Genomic DNA, 13965 nt, shown 5'->3' with positions numbered 1-13965 from the left:
CGGGGCCCCTGGGTGGCTCAGTTGGTTAAGCAACTGCCTTCGGCTCAGGTCATGATCCTGGAGTCCCGGGATCGAGTCCCGCATCGGGCTCCCTGCTCAGCGAGGAGCCTGCTTCTCCCTCTGACCCTCCCCCCTCTCATGTACTCTCTCTCATTCTCGCTCTCTCAAATAAATAAATAAAATCTTTTAAAAAAATGAAAAATAAAAAATCCAATTATATATTATTTATAGGAGGCAGACCTAAAACAAAATGACACAGAAATGTTGAAAATAAAGGGATAAGGGGTGCCTGGGTGGCTCAGTCATTAAACGTCTGCCTTCAGCTTAGGTCATGATCCCAGGGTCCTGGGATCGAGCCCCACATCCGGCTCCCTGCTCAGTGGAGAGCCTGCTTCTCCCTCTCCCACTCCCCTGCTCGTGTTCCCTTCTAGCTGTCTCTCTCTCTGTCAAATAAATAAATAAAATCTTAAAAAAAAAAAAAAAGAAAAGAAAGGGATAAAAACTCATCAGGCAAATATGATTTTTAAAAAAGCAGAGATGGAGGGGTGCTTGACTCAGTCGGAAGACTCTTAATCTCAGGGTCCTGAGTTCAAACCCCATGTTGGGTATAGAGATTAATAAATAAAATAAATAAACTTAAAAAAAAGCAGATATGGCAATATTAATATCGGATAAAGTAGAATTCAAGACAAAGGGGGTTAAGCGGTACAAGAAAGGTACCATTTGTTTAAACTGGCAAAAGGGCACAATTGACCAACAAGGAAGATATAGCTGTCATTGAACTTTTCATACAGGACAAGATAGTAGTGAAACATAAAGCAAAAACTATTTAGAAATACAAGACAATGATAAAGACAAGATCACGGCCGGAGGCAGACATTACTCAGACTGACAGATACAAAGAGCCAAACTAGGTAAGGATATAGAAGATCTGAATACTACAAATAACTTGTTGGATTTAAAAGATTTGTGTTAAAATTTGGACCCCAAAATAGACTACACATTCTTTCAAAGGCTGTAAAACTCTTACAAAATTGATCATGTACTAGGCTATAAGAAAAATAGTAACAAATTCCAAGGAGTAAAATAATACCAGCCAGATGTCATGGGAGATGGTAGAGCAATAAGCTCTAGGAATCCATCCATCCTCCTAAACAATTATTGAATTGGCAGGAACCATCTGAAGTAACAATTTTGGAACTATGGACTCTAGGTAAATACTTGCAGAGTCCAGGGGAGAGCTTGATAAAGAGGCTTATAAGTTTTGGTAAATTTCTTGAAATGTTGGCCTTTTACCCAGTATTTGCCATCCCCCAGCACTGAGGCAGGTACATAAGGGGACAGTTCCTGGCGCAGCTTCCTGAAGCTTGAGTGGGCAACAAAGACATTGTCCTCCAAATATCAGGATTATGTGGTTTGATTGCTGATTGCTGTTTTTGAGGGCTGAGAGGTTGGCACAGAGGCTGACCATTGTTTCGATCCCCATGGGCTGAAGCAGCTTACAGGGGATTTAAAGAAATGGTACTTGGGTTTTTGGGGGGTTTTTGCTTTTCCCCCTTTAGGGACGGAGACATTTAAAGAAATCTTTGTCAGGTTACTGGCTGACCACAGAGATAACAGAAAAGAAGCATCAGTGCCCATGTACAACAAATAATACACGCTTTACAAAAATAATTCACAAAAGTCACAAACAGATGGCTCTAACCCTCAGCAAGCAAGATTCATCAATCCCAGGGGAGTGGGAGAATTAGATGTCCAGAGTTACCACAGTAGGAATACTCAAAATGTCCAGTTCTCAAAAAATTTACAAAATATACAAATAAACATGGAAGTATGGCCCAGTCACAGGGAAAAGAAGATTTGAAAGAGGAAGCCCAGACATTGGAATTACTAGTCAAATATATTAAATAAACTGTCTTAAATATGTTCAAAAGCTCAAAGAAACCATGGATAAGAATTAAATGAAATCAGGGGGCGCCTGGGTGGCTCAGTTGGTTAAGTGACTGCCTTCGGCTCAGGTCATGATCCTGGAGTCCCTGGATCGAGTCCCGCATCGGGCTCCCTGCTCGGCAGGGAGTCTGCTTCTCCCTCTGACTCTCCCCCCTCTCATGTGCTCTCTCTCTCATTCTCTCTCTCAAATAAATAAATAAATAAATCTTAAAAAAAAAAAAAAAAGAAATCAGGGGCGCCTGGGTGGCTCAGTCGTTAAGTGTCTGCCTTCGGCTCAGATCATGATCCCAGGGTCCTGGGATCCAGCCCCGCATCGGGCTCCCTGTTCGGCGGGAAGCCTGCGTTTCCCTCTCCCACTCCCCCTGCTTGTGTTCCTTCTCTCGCTGTCTGTCTCTCTGTCAAATAAATAAATAAAATCTTAAAAAAAAAGAATTAAATGAAATCAGGTAAACAATATATGAAAAAAAAAAGAGGGTATCAATAAAAGATAGAAATTACAAAAAGGAACCAAACTGAAATTCTGGAATTGAAAAGTGCAATAACTGACATGAAAAATCTCACCAGGGGTCAACAGCAGTTGTGAAAAGGCAGAAGAGATCAACAAATTTTAATATGAGACCACTGGGGTGCCTGGGTGGCTCAGTCAGTTAAGCAGTTGCCTTCGGCTCAGGTCATGATCCCAGGATCCTGGGATCGAGTCCCACGTTGAGCTCCCTGCTCAGCCGGAAGCCTGCTTCTCCCTCTCCCTCTGCCTGCCATTCCCTGTGCTTGTGCTCTCTCTCTCTGTCAAATAAATAAATAAAATTTTAAAAAATTAGATGAGACCACTGAAATCATCCATCCTAAGGAAAAGGAAAAAAGAATGATGAAGAATGAACAGAGCCTGAGGGACCTGTGGGGCATCATCAAATGTACCACAGTACACATAGGAGTGTCAGAAGGAAAATAGAGACAGAAAGCATAAAAAAAAAATATTTAAAAAAACAATAGCCAAATTTGTCCCAAATTTGAGTAAATGCATGAATATATATGTCTAAGCAGCTCAATGAATGCCACACAGGACAAATTCAAAGTTCAATATGAAGACAAAAGGCAATTATATAAGTAAATACAAAAGACAGTACTATTGTACTTTTGGTATGGTTTATCACTTATTTTTCCCATATGTTCTCATAGGCAAACGCCTAAAACATAATTGGAAATCTATGTTAATGGGTCTATAGTGTATAAAGATGTAATTTGTGAAAGTAACAATAATGAAGGGGGAGAGATGGGGATGGCAACAGAGTATTTGTGTACTGTTGAAACTAAACTGGTATTGGGGCACCTGGCTGGCTCAGTCAGTGGAGCATGCGACTCTTGATCTTGGGGTTGTTAAGTTTGAGCCCCACATTTGGGTGTAGAGATTACTTAAATAAATAAACTTTAAAAAAAGATGCTAAGCTGCTATTATTCAAACTAGGTTGTTATAAATTTAAGATGTTGACTGTAATCCCCAAGGTAACTAGTAAGAAAATAACTTTAAAATACTCCAAAAAGGAAAGAAGGAAATCACAATGCACACTACCAACAAAGGCAACATAGGGCAGATAAGGCATAAAGAAAATAGACTCCAAAACACAGAAGACAAAGGAAAACTTCCAAATTCATTCTACAAGGCATACATAACTCAGACACCAAAACCAAATAAAAACACTACAAAAAAAAAAAAAAAAAAGAACTACAGGCCAATATCTCCGATGAACATAGATGCAAAAATCCTCAACAAAGTATTAGCCAACTGAATCCAACAATACATTAAAAGCTCATTCACGGGCACCTGCTGGCTCAGTCAGAAGAGTATGAGACTTTTAATCTTGGGGTCATGAGTTTGAGACCCATGTTGGGTGTAGACATTACTAAAACAAATTTTTTTTTAAGTTATTCACCACTATCAAGTGGGATTTGCTCCCAGGATGCAAAGGGTGGTACCCCTTTGAATCACAATGTTTGTATCCTTTGGGTAAATACCTAGTAGTGCAATTGCTGGGTCAAATGGTAGCTCTATTTTTAGCTTCTTGAGGAACCTCCATACTGATTTCCAGAGTGGCTGTATCATCTTGCATTCCCACCAACAATGTAAGAGGGTTCCCCTTTCTCTGCATCCTCGCCAACATTTTTTGTTTCCTGACTTGTTAATTTTAACCATTCTGACTGGTATAAGGTGGTATCTCATTGTGGTTTTGATTTGTATTTCCCTGATGCGAGTGATGTTGATTGAGCATTGTTTCATGTGTCTGTTGGCCATTTATATGTCTTCTTTGGAGAAATGTCTGTTCATGTCTTCTGCCCATTTCTTGACTGGATTATGGTTTTTTGGGGTGTTGAGTCTGGCAATTTCTTTATAGATCTTGGATACTAGCCCTTTATCTGATATGTCATTTGCAAATATCTTCTCCCATTCTGTATGTTGCCTTTTAGTTTTGTTGACTGTTTCCTTTGCTGTGCAGAAGCTTTTTATCTTGATGAAGTCCCAATAGTTCATTTTTGCTCTTGTTTCCCTTGCCTTTGGAGACGTGTCTAGCAATAAGTTGCTGTGGCTGAGGTCACAGAAACTGCTGCCTGTGTTCTCCTCTAGGATTTTGATGGATTTCTGTCTCACATTTAGGTCTTTCATCCATTTTGAGTTTATCTTTGTGTATGGTGTAAGAAATGGTCCATTTTCTTTTTTTTTTTTTTTTTAAGATTTTATTTATTTATTTGACAGAGAGAGACACAGTGAGAGACGAGCACAGGCAGGGGGAGTGGAGGGGGGAGAGGCAGGCTTCCCGCCGAGCGGGGAGCCCGATGCGGGGCTCGATCCCAGAACGCTGGGATCATGACCTGAGCCGAAGGCAGGCGCTTAACGACTGAGCCACCCAGGCGCCCCAGAAATGGTCCATTTTCATTCTTCCACATGTAGCTGTCCAATTTTCGCAACACCATTTGTTGAAGAGACTGTCCTTTTTCCATTGGACATTCTTTCCTGCTTTGTCGAAGATTAGTTGACCATAGAGTTGAGGGTCCATTTCTGGGCTCTCTATTCTGTTCCATTGATCTATGTGTCTGTTTCTGTACCAGGACCATACTGTCTTGATGATTACAGCTTTGTAATAGAGCTTGAAGTCCGGAATTGTGATGCCACCAGCTTTGGTTTTCGTTTTCAACATTCCTCTGACTATTTGGGGTCTTTTCTGGTTCCATACAAATTTGAGGATTATTTGTTCCAGCTCTGTGAAAAATATCGGTGGCATTTTGCTAGGGATTGCATTGAATGTGTAGATTGCTCTGGGCAGCATAGACATTTTAACAATATTTTTCTTCCAATCCATGAGCATGGAATGTTTTTCCATCTCTGTGTGTCTTCCTCAATTACTTTCATAAATGTTCTGTAGTTTCTAGGTACAGATCCTTTACCTCTTTGGTTAGGTTTATTCCTAGGTAACTTAGGGTTTTTTGTGCTATTGTAAATGGGACCGATTCCTTAATATCTCTTTCTTCTGTCTCGTTGGTGTATAGAAACGCAACTGATGTCTATGCATTGATTTTATTACCTGTCATGTTGCTCAATTCCTGTATGAGTTCTAGCAATTTTGGGGGTGGAGTCTTTTGGGTTTTCCACACAAAGTATCATGTCCTCTGTGAAGAGTGAGAGTTTGACTTCTTTGCCAATTTGAATGCCTTTTATTTCTTGTTGTTGTCTGATTGCTGAGGCTAGGACTTCTAGTACTATGTTGAACAACAATGGTGAGAGTGGGCATCCCTGTTGTATTCCTGACTTTAGGGGAAAAGCTCTCAGTTTTCCCCACTGAGAATGATATTCGCTGTGGGCTTTTTGTAGATGGCTTTTATGATAATGAGGTATGTTCCCTCTATCCCTACACTGTAGAGAGTTTTAATCAAGAAATGGTGACGTATTTTGTCAAATGTTTCTTTCTGCTTCAACTGAAAGGATCATATGGTTCTTGTCCTTTCTTTTATTAATGTGATATATCACATTGATTGATTTGTGACTGTTGAACCACACTTGCAGCCCAGGAATAAATCCCACTTTGTTGTGGTGAATAATCTTTTTAACGTACTGTTGGATCCTATTGGCCAATATCTTGGTGAGAATTTTTGCATCCATGTTTATCAGGGATATTGGTCTGTAATTCTACTTTTTGGTGGGATCTTTGTCTGGTTTTGGTATCAAGATAATGCTGGCCACATAGAACCAGTTTGGAAATTTCCCTTCCATTTGTATTTTTTGAAACAGCTTCAGAAGAATAGGTATTCGTTCTTCTTTAATTGTTTGGTAGAATTCCCCTGGGAAGCCATCTGGCCCTAGATGCTGTTTGTTGGGAAATTTTTGATTACTGCTTCAATTTCCTTGCTGCTTATGGGTCTGTTCACGTTTTCTTTTATTTATTTATTTATTTATTTATTTATGTATTTATTTATTTATTTATTTTTAAATGTTATGTTAATCACCATACATTACATCATTAGTTTTTGATGTAGTGTTCCATGGTTCATTGTTTGCATATAACACCCAGTGCTCCATGCAGAACGTGCCCTCCTTAATACCCATCACCAGGCTAACCCATCCTCCCACCCCCCTCCCCTCTAGAACCCTCAGTTTGTTTTTCCGAGTCCATAGTCTCTCATATTTGTGAGGTCATATGATACATGTCTTTGTCTGATTGACTTATTTCACTCAGCATAATGCCAGTTCCATCCACGTCGTTGCAAATGGCAAGATTTCATTCCTTTTGATGGCTGCATAATATTCCATTGTATATATACACCACATCTTCTTTATCCATTCATCTGTCGATGGACATCTTGGCTCTTTCCACAGTTTGGCTATTGTGGACATTGCTGCTATAAATATCGGGGTGCATATACCCCTTCAGATCCCTACATTTGTATCTTTCGGGTAAATATCCAGTAGTGCAATTGCTGGATCGTATGGTAGCTCTATTTTCAACTCTTTGAAGAACCTCCATACTGTTTTCCAGAGTGGCTGCACCAGCTTGCATTCCCACCAACAGTGTAGGAGGGTTCCCCTTTCTCCGCATCCCCGCCAAAATCTGTCATTTCCTGACTTGTTAATTTTAGCCATTCTGACTGGTGTGAGGTGAAAGACCTTAATGTGAGACAGGAGTCCATCAACATCTTAAAGGAGAATACAGGTAGCAACCTCTTCAACCTCAGCCGCAGCAAATTCTTCCTAGAAACATCACCAAAGGCAAGGGAAGCAAGGGCAAAAATGAACTATTGGGACCTCATCAAGATAAAAAGCTTTTGCACAGCAAAAGAAACAGTCAACAAAACCAAAAGACAACCGACAGAATGGGAGAAGATATTTGCAAATGACATATCAGATAAAGGGCTAGTATCCAAAATCTATACAGAACTTCTTAAACTCAACACCCAAAGAACAAATGATCCAATCAAGAAATGGGCAGAAGACATGAACAGACATTTTTCCAAAGAAGACATCCAAACGGCCAACAGACACATGAAAAAGTGCTCAACATCACTCGGCATCAGGGAAATCCAAATCAAAACCTCAATGTTCACATTTTCTATCTCTTCTTGTTTCAGTTTTGGTAGTTTTTAAGTTTCTAGGAATGCATCCATTTCTTCCAGATTGCCTAATGTTGGCATATAGTTGCTTATAATATGTTCTTAAAATTGTTTGTATTTCCTTGGTGTTGGTCGTGATCTCTCCTCTTTCATTCATGATTTTATTAATTTGGGTCCTTCCTCTTTTCTTTTTGGTAAGTCTGGCTAGGGGGTTATTGATCTTATTAATTCTTTCAAAGAACCAGATTCTAGTTTCATTGATCTGTTCTACTGTTCTTTTGGTTTCTATTTCATTGATTTCTGCTCTGATCTTTATTATTTCTCTTCTCCTGCTTGGTTTAGGCTTTATTTGCTCTTCTATCTCCAGCTCCTTTAGGTGTAAGGTTAGGTTGTGTATTTGAGACTTTTCTAATTTTTTGAGAAAGGCTTGTGCTGCTATGTACTTCCCTCTTAGGGCCACCTTTGCTTCATCCCTGAGGTTTTAAACTGTTGTGTTTTCATTTTCATTTGTTTCTATGATATTTTAAAATTCTTCTTTAATTTCCTGGTTGACCCATTCATTCTTTAGTAGGATGCTCTTTAACCTCCAAGTATTTGATTTCCTTCCAAATTTCCTCTTGTGATTGAGTTCAAGTTTCAAAGCACTGTGGTCTGAAAATATGCAGGGAATGAGCCCAATCTTTTGGTAATAGTTGAGACGTGATTTGTGATCCAGTATGTGACGTATTCTGGAGAATGTTCCATGTGCACTCGAGAACAATGTGTATTCTGTTGCTTTAGGATGGAATGCTCTGTATATATCTGTGAAGTCTATCTAGTCCAGTGTGTCATTCAAAGCCCTTGTTTCCTTGTTGATCTTCTGCTTAAATGATCTGTCCATTGTTGTGAGTGGGGTGTTGAAGTCCCCTGCTATTATTATATTATTATCAATGTGTTTCTTTAATTTTGTTATTAATTTGTTTATATGATTGGCTGCTCCCAAGTTAGGAGCATAAATATTTATAATTGTTAGATCTTCTTGTTGGATGGTCCCTTTAAGTATGGTATAGTGTCCCTCTTCATCTCTTACTACAGTCTTTTGTTTAAAATATAATTTATCTGATATAAGGATTGCCACCCCAGCTTTCTTTTGATGGCCATTAGCATGATAAATTGTCCTCCACCCCCTCACTTTCAATCTGGAGGTGTCTTTAGGTCTAAAATCAGTCTCTTGCAGACAGCATATGGATGGGTCTTGCTTTTTTATCCAATCTGATACACTGTGTCTTTTGACTGGAGCATTTCACCTATTTACATTCAGAGTAACTATTGAAAGATATGAATTTAGTGCCATTGTATTACCTGTAAAGTCCCTGTTTCTGTAGATTGTCTCTGCTTCTTTCTGGTCTATGTTACTTTTGGGATCTCTCTTTATTTATAGGATCCCCTTTAATATTTCTTGTAGGGCTGGTTTAGTGATCACAAATTCTTTTAGTTTCTGTTTGTCCTGGAAGCTCTTTATCTCTCCTTCCATTCTGAATGAGAGCCTTGCTGGATAAAGTATTCTTAGCTGCAATGCTTTTCTCATTTAGTACCCTGAATGTATCATGCCAGCCATTTCTGGCCTGCCAGGTCTCTGTGGATAGGTCTGCTGCCAGTCTAATGTTCCTATCCTTATATGTTAAGGACCTCCTGTCTCGAACTCCTTTCAGGATTTTCTCTTTATCTCTGAAATTTGCAAGCTTCACTATTATATGTTGGCATGCTGACCTATTTTATTGATTTTGAGGGGGGGGGTTCTCTGTACCTCCTGGACCTGAATGCCTGTTTCCTTCCCCAGATTAGGGAAGTTCTCAGCTATGATTTGCTCAAATATACCTTCTGTCCCTCTCTTTCTTCTTCCTCTGGGACCCCAACAATTCTTTTTTTCCTTTAAATTTTTAAAGGATTTTATTTATTTATTTGAGAGAGAAAGTGAGAGAGAGAGAGAGAGAGAGCATGAGCGGGGAGAGAGAGAGGGAGAAGCAGACTCCCCACTGAGCAGGGAGCTGTACACGGGGCCCAATCCCAGGATCCCAGGACCACAACCTGAGCCGAAGGCAGATGCCCAACTGACTGAACCACCCAGGCGCCCCTGGGACCCCAATAATTCTAATATTGTTTTGCTTTATGGTATCAATGATTTCTCAAAGCCTCCCCTCATGGTCCATTAGTTGTTTTTCTTTCTCAGCTTCCTTCCTTTCCATCATTTTGTCTTCTATGTCACTGACTCTCTTCTGCCTCACTTACCCTAGCTGTTAGGACATCCATTTTAGACTGCATCTCAGTTAAGGCATTTTTAATTTCGGCCTGATTAGATTTTATTTCTTCACTAAGAGATTCTCTAGTCTTTTATGCTTTTTTTTCAAGCCCAGCTAGCAACTTTATAATCGTTATTCTGAATTCAATTTCTGACATTTCACTTATTTCCATATCGATTAGATCTATGGCAGAGAATATTACCTCTGGTTCTTTCTTTTGCTGTGAATTTCTCCTTCTAGTCACTTTGTCCAGAGAAGAATAGATGGATGAAAGAACAAAATCAAAAATATCAACCACGACCTCACTGAAATACACAGTAGACAAATTTGAAGAGGTAAGAAACCAAAAAAGAAAAGAAAAAAAAGGGGAAAGGAGAGAATATAATCTCACAGGTGGACAAAACAGGGTGATCCACTGGGTCCTGGGTGCATTTTGGTCTGTTTGTTAGAAGACACTAAATCCCAAAATTGTAAAGAAAAACGAGATATATATATATATATATATTTAAAGGAAGTAAAAAATGAAGCATATATCTATAAAATGTAAATGTAAAAATGGAAATTTAAAAAGACTTAAAAACAAAGAGTTGATAAAACGAGAAACTAGTTGAAAAGGAAAGAAAAAGAAAAAGAAAATTTTAAACTGAAAGACTAAGGACTCATGAGAAAAAACCCTCAAATTCTATACACTATTTTCCCCTAGCACAGGAGTTTTTTAGTTCTGAGTGATCCATAAACTTGGTATTCGCCTGAGGATCCTGCTGGTCTTCTGAGGGAGGGGCCTGTTGCACTGATTCTCAGCTGTCTTTGCCTGGGTGGAGTTGCACCACTCCTTACCAGGGGCCAGGTTCAGTGTAAGCTGCTTCGGGTTGCTCTATGTGGCCTTGGCTCCCTGAAGGCTCCTCTCACCGCTCTTGCAAAAAGTGGTCACTTTTCTATTTGTAGAAAGGCAGCAATTCTTTTTTTTAGATCTCAGGTTGAATTCACAGGTGTTCAAAATGATTTGATAGATAACTAACTGAATTCAAGAGACCAGATGAAACACAGGTCCCCTATTCTTCTGCCAGCTTCCCTCCTTTTATATACAGTGGAATATTACTCAGCCATAAAAAAGAATGAAATCTTGACATTTGCAACAACATGGATGGAGCTAGAGAATATAATGCTAAGCGAAATACGTCAGAGAAAGACAAATACCATATGATCTCACTCATATGTGGAATTTAAGAAACAAACCAAACTAGCAAAGGAAAAAAAAAGGAGAGAGACGAATCAAGAAACAAACTCTTAACTATAGAGAACAAACTTACAGTTACCAGAGGGGAGGTGGGGGGTGGGAAATAAAACAAATAGATAAATGGCAGAAGTAAATTTCTCATTATCAGTACTCACATTAAATGTAGATGGTTTAAAGTCTCCTGGCAAAAAGCAGAGCTTGGCAGATTGGATTTAAAAAAGAGGATCAGATTCTATATGCTGTCTATAAGAAACTCACTTTAAATATAAGAACACAGAGGTTGAAACTTAAAGAATGGAAAAATATGTTCCATGAAAATAGTAACCAAAATAGCACAGGGGCTAGGCTTTAAATATAAAAAGTTTACAAGAGACAAAAAATGACATTATATATTGACAATATGTTTGATTCAGCAAGAATATATAATAATTGTAAACATAAGAACAGAGGCCTAAAATATATAAAGCAACTATTAACAAAGCTGAAGGAGAAATAGACAGTTCTATAATAAGTTGGAGACTTTAATACTCCATTTTCAATAATGGATAGTACAACTAGACAGATCATTGCAGAAACAGAAAACTTGAACAAGACCATAAACCAGAAGACCAGTAGCTAGGGGCTTCTGGATAGCCTCAGGATAGGGGATGGTAGCGAGGAGAACAACCGTGTGTATAGAGAATAGGGAAGGGAGAGAGGCTGGAGACTTACCAATGGCCAATGATGTAATCAATCATATCTATGTAATGAAGCCTCCATAAAAATCCAAACTGAAGAGGTTCAGAGAGCTCCCAGGCTGGTGAACATGTGGAGGTGCTTTGGGTATGTGGGGCATACCCAAAGAAAGCATGTAAGCTCCACACTCCTTCCTTTATACATTTTCTGTATCTTTTCCATCTGGCTGTTCCTGAGTTTCATCCTTTTATAATAAACTGGTAATCTAGAAAGTGAACTGTTTTCCTGAGTTTTGTGAGCTGTTCCAGCAAATTATCAAATATAAGGAGGGGGTTATGGGGACGCCTAATATGTAGCTGGTCAGTCAGGAGCACAAATGACAATCTGGACTTGCAATTGGCATCTGAAGTGGGGGCAGACTTGTGGGACTGAGCCTTTAACTTGTGGGATATGATGCTATCTCCAGGAGACAGTGTCAGAATTGAGTTAAATTATAGAACACCCATTTGGTGTCTGCAGAGACCTAGATAAGTGCTTGGTGTGGGAAAAACACCCACACATTTGGAATACAGAAGTATTCAATTGGGGGGTGCCTGGGTGGCTCAGTTGGTTAAGTGGCTGCCTTCAGCTCAGGTCATGATCCCGGGGTCCTGGGATCGAGCCCTGCGTCGGGCTCCCTGCTCAGCAGAGAGCCTGCTTCTCCCTCTCCCTCTGCCTGCCTCTCTGCCTGCTTGTGCTCTCTCTCTATCTCTGTCAAATAAATAAATAAAATCTTTAAAAAAAAGTACTCAATTGGTAGAGGAAACAAATATGTCCCTTTCACACACACTCTACCAAAACCAACCCATGAAAAAATAGAAAATCTGCAAAGACCTATGAGTAGTAAGAACTTGAAACAGTAAGACTTCCTGACAAAGAAAGGCTCAGGACCAGATGGCTTCACTGGTGAATTCAACCAAATATTTAAAGAAGAATTAACACCAGTCCTTCTCTGACTCTTCCAAAAAATTGAAGAGGAGGAAACACTTCCTAATTCACTCTATGAGGCCAGCATCACTCTGATACCAAATCCAGACAAAGACACCACAAGAAAAGAAAACTACAGGCCAATATCCCTGATGAACATGGATGTAAAAATCCTCAACAAAATACTAGCAAACTTATTTCGACAGCACATTAAAAGGATCATATACCATGTCCAAGTGGGATTTATCCCTGGGATGCAAGGATGGTTCAACATATGCAAATCAATCAATGTGATACACCACATTAACATAATAAAAAAAAATCACAAAGTCATGGGGTGCCTGGGTGGCTCAGTCGGTTAAGCGTCTGCCTTCGGTTCAGGTCATGATCCCAGAGTCCTGGGATTGAGCCCTGCATGGGGCTCCCTGTTCAGCAGGGAGTCTGCTTCTCCTTTACCCTCCGCCTCTCCCCCACTCTATTCCCCATCCCCGCTCGTGTTCTCTTTCTCTCTCTCAAATGAACAAATAAAACCTTTAAAAAAATAAAGAAATAAAATGGTAAATTTCATGTTATACATATTTGGCCATTAAAAAATACGAAAATAGGAGATCGAGTTCTCATGAATTCTCCCAGGAGCCACCGCTCTTCCTCTTCCCCTCTAGTGGCCTGAGGTGACCTCTGAAAATGGTTCACTATTCACTTGACCCAGAAAACCCTATGAAATCATCCAAATCAAGAGGTTCAAATCTTTGTGTTCACTTTAATAACACACGTGAAACTGCCCAGGCCATCAAGGGTATGCATATCTGAAAAGCCACCAAGTATCTGAAAGACATCACTTTACAGAAGCAGGGTGTGCCATTCCCTCACTACAATGGTGGAGTTGGGAGGTGTACCCGGGGCCAAATGGTGGGCTGGACATAGGGTTGGTGGCCCAAGAAGAGTGCTGAGTTTTTACTGCACATGCTTAAAAATGAGAGAGTAATGCTGAACTTAAAGGTTCAGATGTAGATTCTCTGGTCATTGAGCACATCCAGGTGAACAAAGCCCCAAAAACTGCGGCATAGAACGTACAGGGCTCATGGGTGGATTAACCCATACAGGAGCTCTTGCTGCCACATTGAGATGATCCTTACCGAAAAAGAGCAGACTGTTCCTAAACCAGAAGAGGAAGTTACGCAGAAGAAACAGGTATCACAGAAGAAACAAGAAACAAAAACTTAAGGCCTGGGAGTAAAATTCTGCATAGATAAATGCAAATAAAAT

Source organism: Mirounga leonina, unplaced genomic scaffold (genome assembly GCF_011800145.1).
Source record: "Mirounga leonina isolate KUSES-001 unplaced genomic scaffold, KU_Mleo_1.0 Mir_204, whole genome shotgun sequence".
In the NCBI taxonomy this organism is placed as follows: Eukaryota; Metazoa; Chordata; class Mammalia; order Carnivora; family Phocidae; genus Mirounga; species Mirounga leonina.
The sequence above is the reverse complement of the archived record's forward strand: the minus strand, read 5'-3'. Positions refer to the sequence as shown.